This window comes from Rhagoletis pomonella, unplaced genomic scaffold (genome assembly GCF_013731165.1).
Source record: "Rhagoletis pomonella isolate Grant_MI unplaced genomic scaffold, Rhpom_1.0 Rhpom_scaffold_00002, whole genome shotgun sequence".
Lineage (NCBI taxonomy): Eukaryota > Metazoa > Arthropoda > Insecta > Diptera > Tephritidae > Rhagoletis > Rhagoletis pomonella.
The window spans coordinates 44,293,073-44,299,072 of NW_023458556.1; the positions used below are offsets into that span (position 1 = coordinate 44,293,073).

The window sequence follows — 6,000 nt, forward strand, 5'->3', positions numbered from 1 at the left end:
TCGTCAACGTGTTATGGCCGCCCAGGTGGCACTGCGGCGCCAACAATCTATGGAAGCACTGGAGGCGCAAGCGAATGGACAATGCGCACTGGGCGAAGGTGTTACAGCGCCAACAACACAGCCAAGCAGTGACAGCGGGGGTGGTAAAATGGCTTCCAATTCGTTTCACACCAAACAGGCACTACTCGCACAGAAGAAAATTTATAAGCAGCGTTTACGTACGCTACAACAAACAACGCTGCATATAACTGCCGCAATGGAAGGTGAGTTTAGTGTTTAGTTTGTTATTTTTCACAACAAATACCGAATGATATTGCTGATCGTAGTTTTCTTTATTTTTGTTTGCATAACTCATTCATAGAGTCATTTATGTACATATGTACATATGTTTGTATTTATGTAGTCATGTGCTCAATTGAGTTTCAATTAGTGGGGTGTGTCAGTTCACCCTGCCATTGTGCTGGCGTTGATACGCTTTGATAGACAGTTTCATTTGGCACCAGCTGTCGACAGCTTCAAATTCTCTCACTCCTTTCCATTCCAAAAAGCCACTCGCAATCAATTCCAGACTTGCACAATTCCATAAGCGGTATTTTGTAAGAATTTCGCATTTCCCTTCATCTCGCCTCACTTGTTTTCGCTTATTTATTTTTTGTTTACCTACACCGACAATCCACCTAAAATCAACAGATGAATGTGGTATCAATCAAATTTTCTCGAGTAAATGCATTTTCCTGCTAATATTTGAAGCGGTTTTGTTATAATATGCTGCCGCGTTAATGGATTGGTAATTTATTTTTAGCATTTTTTTTTTGTTTCATCACACACCAGTACAATGTGGCTAATACTCGTTTCGTTGGCAGCAAACTTGTGTTGTTTGTGAATGGCTATTATTTATTATTTCTTCGATTTACTGATTGAAACAAATAAATATACTCTTCTTAATTAATAATGATTTTGGCAAGCTAAAGGAATAAGTTGTTGGAAATATAAATGTATAATGAAAGGAACGATTCAAATGAAATGAGATTGATATTAGAAGTTTCCGAGTGGTGGGCTTTCAACGCTTTCATATTTTGGAAAAATTAGTGAATTTCAACGAAGCTATAAATTGTTCTAGACACATACACTCCCATGCATTTGAATGGGGACAATGCTTTTCGCTTTTTTCTGGGTTATTTTTCTTTTATTTAATTTTCATTACTTTTTCTATTAAAATACAGTTCATTCTCTAACAAAAATCTTATAAGTAAATGCAAGTTTTAATTTTTTTGTTTGTAGCCCATTCAGTTTTATTACAATAAAGTGCCAGTTTGAAGTATATAGTTACAAATTGGCGTTGAATTGTTTTTTTATTTTTTTATTTTTTACTGCCGCTTTTTTGCAATTTTTTCCAGACAACGAATGCCCCCATTTTTTTATGGAAAAAATTGTGGGAGAGCATCAATAAAAAAATTTTCTAAAATCAACCGTAATTTGTAACTACTTTAAAATGGATACGCATTTCTGAAAAAAAAGTTTGAAATTTTGGTGAATATTTTTTCTTCAAAGTTTAAGCTTTGAGTTCATGTTAGTTAATAAACTGTATTTTAATTGAAAAACAAGTAATTTTTAAACAAAAAAAGCAACCGACTTCAACGCGCACATAAAAATTTAGGAGGATACTATCAAAGGCGCGAGTGTCACAATTTAAAAAAAAGAAGTCACGCTACTTTGACTCTTCATAATTTCTTTTCTATTGCAAGCACATAACTCTAACGGGCTGCATTCGATTCTCCTCTCCAAAAACTACAAATACTTCATTATAAACTCAAACATGGGCAATCAACACACCAAATTTTGCAACGTAAAAATAAAAAAATAATAGGAGAGTCACACTTTTATTTGTGAAAATTTCCCAATGTTATTTCTAAATTATATGTATGCATATTTGGCTAGAAAATATGTGGTCCTGTTTTTTTGCATTTACATAATCTACACAACATACACAGGCGGTCATTAGAATAGACTCGCCTTACTTTGAAGAGTTTTGGCTATATTTCCATGGTTTATTTTATGTTTAATATTTTATTTTCAAACTTTATACAATAATTATAAAAATTCGACAAATTTTCACCAAATTTTTTAATTTAAATTTTAATTCCGATCACTGGATCACGAAGAAATTAACGGTACTCCTAAATTTTTATGTGCGCGTTGAAGTCGGTTGCTTTTTTTGTTTAAAAATTACTTGTTTTTCAATTAAAATACAGTTTATTAACTAACAAAAACCATATGAACTCAAAACTTAAACTTTGAAGAAAAAATATTCACCAAAATTTCAAACTTTTTTTTCAGAAATGCGTATCCATTTTAAAGTAGTTACAAATTACGGTTGATTTTTGAAAATTTTTTTATAGATGCTAGGACTTACCGTTGCTTTTTGGCAGTTTATGTTCGGAAATTTTTTTTGTATAAAAAAAATGCGGAGCACCGTCAATGAAAAAAAAAACAAAATGCCATAAATCAACGGTAAGTCCAAGATACTTAAAATTTGCAATTTGCTTGCTAAAATTTAATGGGCTACAAAGTTGAATACCAAAATTTTGTCTAAAGATGCTTATCAAGAAGTTAGAAATTTTGGTCAAACTTTGCCGATTTTTCATAATTTTTGCACGAAGTCTTAAATTTGGTTTATATCGTGTTTGTTAAGTAATCAGCTATACTTTCATAAAAAAATAATAAACATTAAATAAACTAAAGAAAAATAGCCAAAACTTACTAAAATGCTGTGTCCCAGTTTTTATTTGGTTCCCTGTATGTGTATCTCGGTAACCAATTTATCAATTTGTACCAAACTCAGTACGTTGGCATAAAAAAGCTATATTTTGAATATTTTCGAAATCGGACTAAAATTACGCCCACTTTCGATTTCCAAAAAAAAATCGTGTAAAAAACGTTAAAAACGTTGCTTTAAAATGTTACCCGCCGTTGGATGTTGTATTCTAGAAGCTAAAGGAACGTACACTAAAAATTTCAGACAAGAGCTCACGATTTAAAAAAAATATATTTTTTCCACAAAAAAATTCGAAGTTTTTATCTTTAAAAATATCAGCAACGTAATTAAATTGTAAGTTTCTGCATGAAAACTCGAATTTGGACGAAACAAAAATGTCCAAAATATGAAGTTAAGTTAAGTTACGTAAATTAAGTGCAGACTAACTAAGCTTTAGGGCTACAATCCATTCATTTCACTTCTTCATCCAGTTAAATGGACCTAAATTCCCCGCGGACATTTTTACAAGTGAAATTAGGCCGCAATCAAAAAATGAAAGTAGGCCGCCGAAGAAATAAGAAAATGAGAGAATAATAAGACAAAATGTTAACTGGATGAAATAAGAAGACGGCCTTAATTCGCGCGGTCTTACTTCCATCAACCCCACGCGGTTCTAACGATATCAATAAATACATATGAAGGGGTTAGAATCAAAAGGATCTAAGTAGATCTGAAATTTTTTTGCTAAAATTTAAAGTTAAAGTTGATTACTTATTGTAAATTCAGGATAAATGCATTTGAAATGATTCTTGCCTAAATTAATGCAAGTTAATTAGCTAATTCAAAGAATGTTTACTCTTTGTCACCAAATAAATACTATATTTAACTATACAAATATGGGTGTAACTTATATTTAAAAAAAAATGTAACTTAGACCCTTATGATTCTAACCCCCTCATATGTACTTATGCCAGAATTTTTCTGTTGCCGCTGTCGGGTTTGAAATATCGTATGTATGTTCTGAAACCTCAAACGACTCAAAAAGAGCTTTGATAGTTGTGTTTATTTGATCAAAATAAATTTACACACGACTGTATTGAATTAGGGTGCGTGGAACTTAGTTGCGTAAATAAGACATTTCCATCAATTATAGTTTAGAAATAAAAGATACTGATGCTTTGGCTTGATGCATTTCTGAACGCACCCTTATACTGTACAGTATGTATATAGTCCTTGTAAAGCAACTAAGGAGGGTTAGAGATAGTGTTTTGTCAAGAGACAAATTGGTTTCGGAGTTGTGTACTGCAGATGCCCGAATCAGTTATATCTCCAAACAAAAAAAATACATACATCATTTTTAATGTAATTAAATGTCGATCAAACTTAATCGATAATAGAACGATCCCATAGTTGAACGCACTTCAAACAAAAATTTAAAATTATTAAATTTAAATTATTATTTTTTTTATTTTTTGTTTTTTTAATAACTACATATGTACATATTTATTATTTTGACAAAATTTTGCATATTTGCTCCTAACTCTGTTTGACCATTTAAAAAAAAAAAAACAAGTCACCGCGATGTGTATTGGATTCATTTAATAATGAAACGAAACAAACCACATTCTGATGTTTGGGCTTTCTACATATTTTTTGCTTCGTAGACCGCAAAATAAATTATACACAAAAAAACTAAAAAATATGACTTATGAACAAACTTCTCAAATTACACGACAAAGCGTATGTACTCAAGTGTCGACCTATGGCAGACGCATCAAGTCCTGTCTGGTGCCAAACTGTCTGGGACGACGCACAACGCAGACATACTGTCGCCTCTGAGCCGAACACTGGCAGATCGAACATTCCAATGCCCACAACAACGACCCACTCTGAGAAGAACTAAATTACTTAGTAATTTGATGCTTTAAGATGCGTAAAATAGTATAAACTTCAGTTTGGGCAAAATGCACTGGCAAACAGAGAAGCAAACAGACACACGCAAAAACAAAAAAAAAAACACAAAAATGATACAAATGCAGGAAATGCAGCCACAGCAGCAACAACAATAAACAAGAGCAGTGGGCAACTGAAAAAACATAGTATAATAAGAAAATATGAAAACAATAACAAATTGCAGTAAACTAACCAATTGTATGTAATTGGAGTCATTTGCAGGGACATGTGCTGACGATATCCTGCAACTTGAATATTTGAATGCCCTTAAAATGAAGACAGTTTAATAGGCATATGTTTGTTGCTTTGTAGGTGCGTATGTGCGTAGCGGTAAAGTACTTGAACAGGAATTGACTTTGTGTTAGTGTGAGCGTGGACTCAGACTCATTAACCATATTCCATACGCAAAGAAAGAAGAAAAGCACTTGAAATTGCGCGTTCCATCTGGTTTCCAGAGAAATCCGTTGTTTACGTGATTGCACGCGAAGCAAGGCGCTCGACCAGACACTGTATGTACATACATAGGTTTGTGCATGACATCCTTTTGCATCCACTCATGCGAGAGTATCAGTTTTCAAATTACCAACTCGCCAATACGTTGTAGTATCTACACACATATACATACATACATAACTGACGAATTAGTTACTTTCTACTTTGGCTTTTAAAAATTTCACTGCTGAATGCATCGGTGACAGTCAAAAAATCAAAGTTGTTTGTTGGAGGCTGTTACCCATCACCGCTACAAATGCAGCAATTATTCACTTAAATGTGTTAAAACTGTTACATATGAATGATAAAAACATTCCACTCACACAACAGCACTCTTTCATTTCATTTCTCCTCTTCTTTTTTGCAGAATACAAGCAACGTTTTCCCACCATCAACTCACCATTACTGGAGCGTATCCGTAAGAGACGCGCCTTTGCCGATCCTGAGCTGAATTGGGTAAATCTTGATACAGCAGCGTTGCTGAACACAACGACGCCTTTGACTCAATTTCACACCGCCGACATGTCTCACCCACCCATTGGCATGCCAGCTGCTTCTCTACCACATGGCATGCCCAACGCTTATTTGGTTTCACCGCCACTGCCGCCCATCTTTGTCACGCCTACTTTGTTTACATCTTCTGCGCCTGAAGCATTTCCCTACTGCAGTCGCTTGGAGAACTACTCTTCTGCATCGCAATCCACCTACCCTGATAATACTAATCTATCGATCTTGAATGTCAACCCGTCATCAGCTTTGCTACCATCAACGAAAACTCAAGAAAACATGCAAACCGATCA

At 34.0% G+C, this 6,000-nt stretch overlaps 1 protein-coding gene across 1 annotated transcript in view; it reads left to right on the forward strand.

The window, feature by feature from the left end:
- Nucleotides 1–5,649, forward strand: part of LOC118733659 — a 42,738-nt gene extending 37,089 nt beyond the window's left edge. The window contains 1 exon segment of the mRNA XM_036463163.1: nt 5,568–5,649. The gene's annotated coding sequence lies outside the window, so the exon portion shown is untranslated.
- Nucleotides 5,650–6,000: the final 351 nt, after the last annotated feature.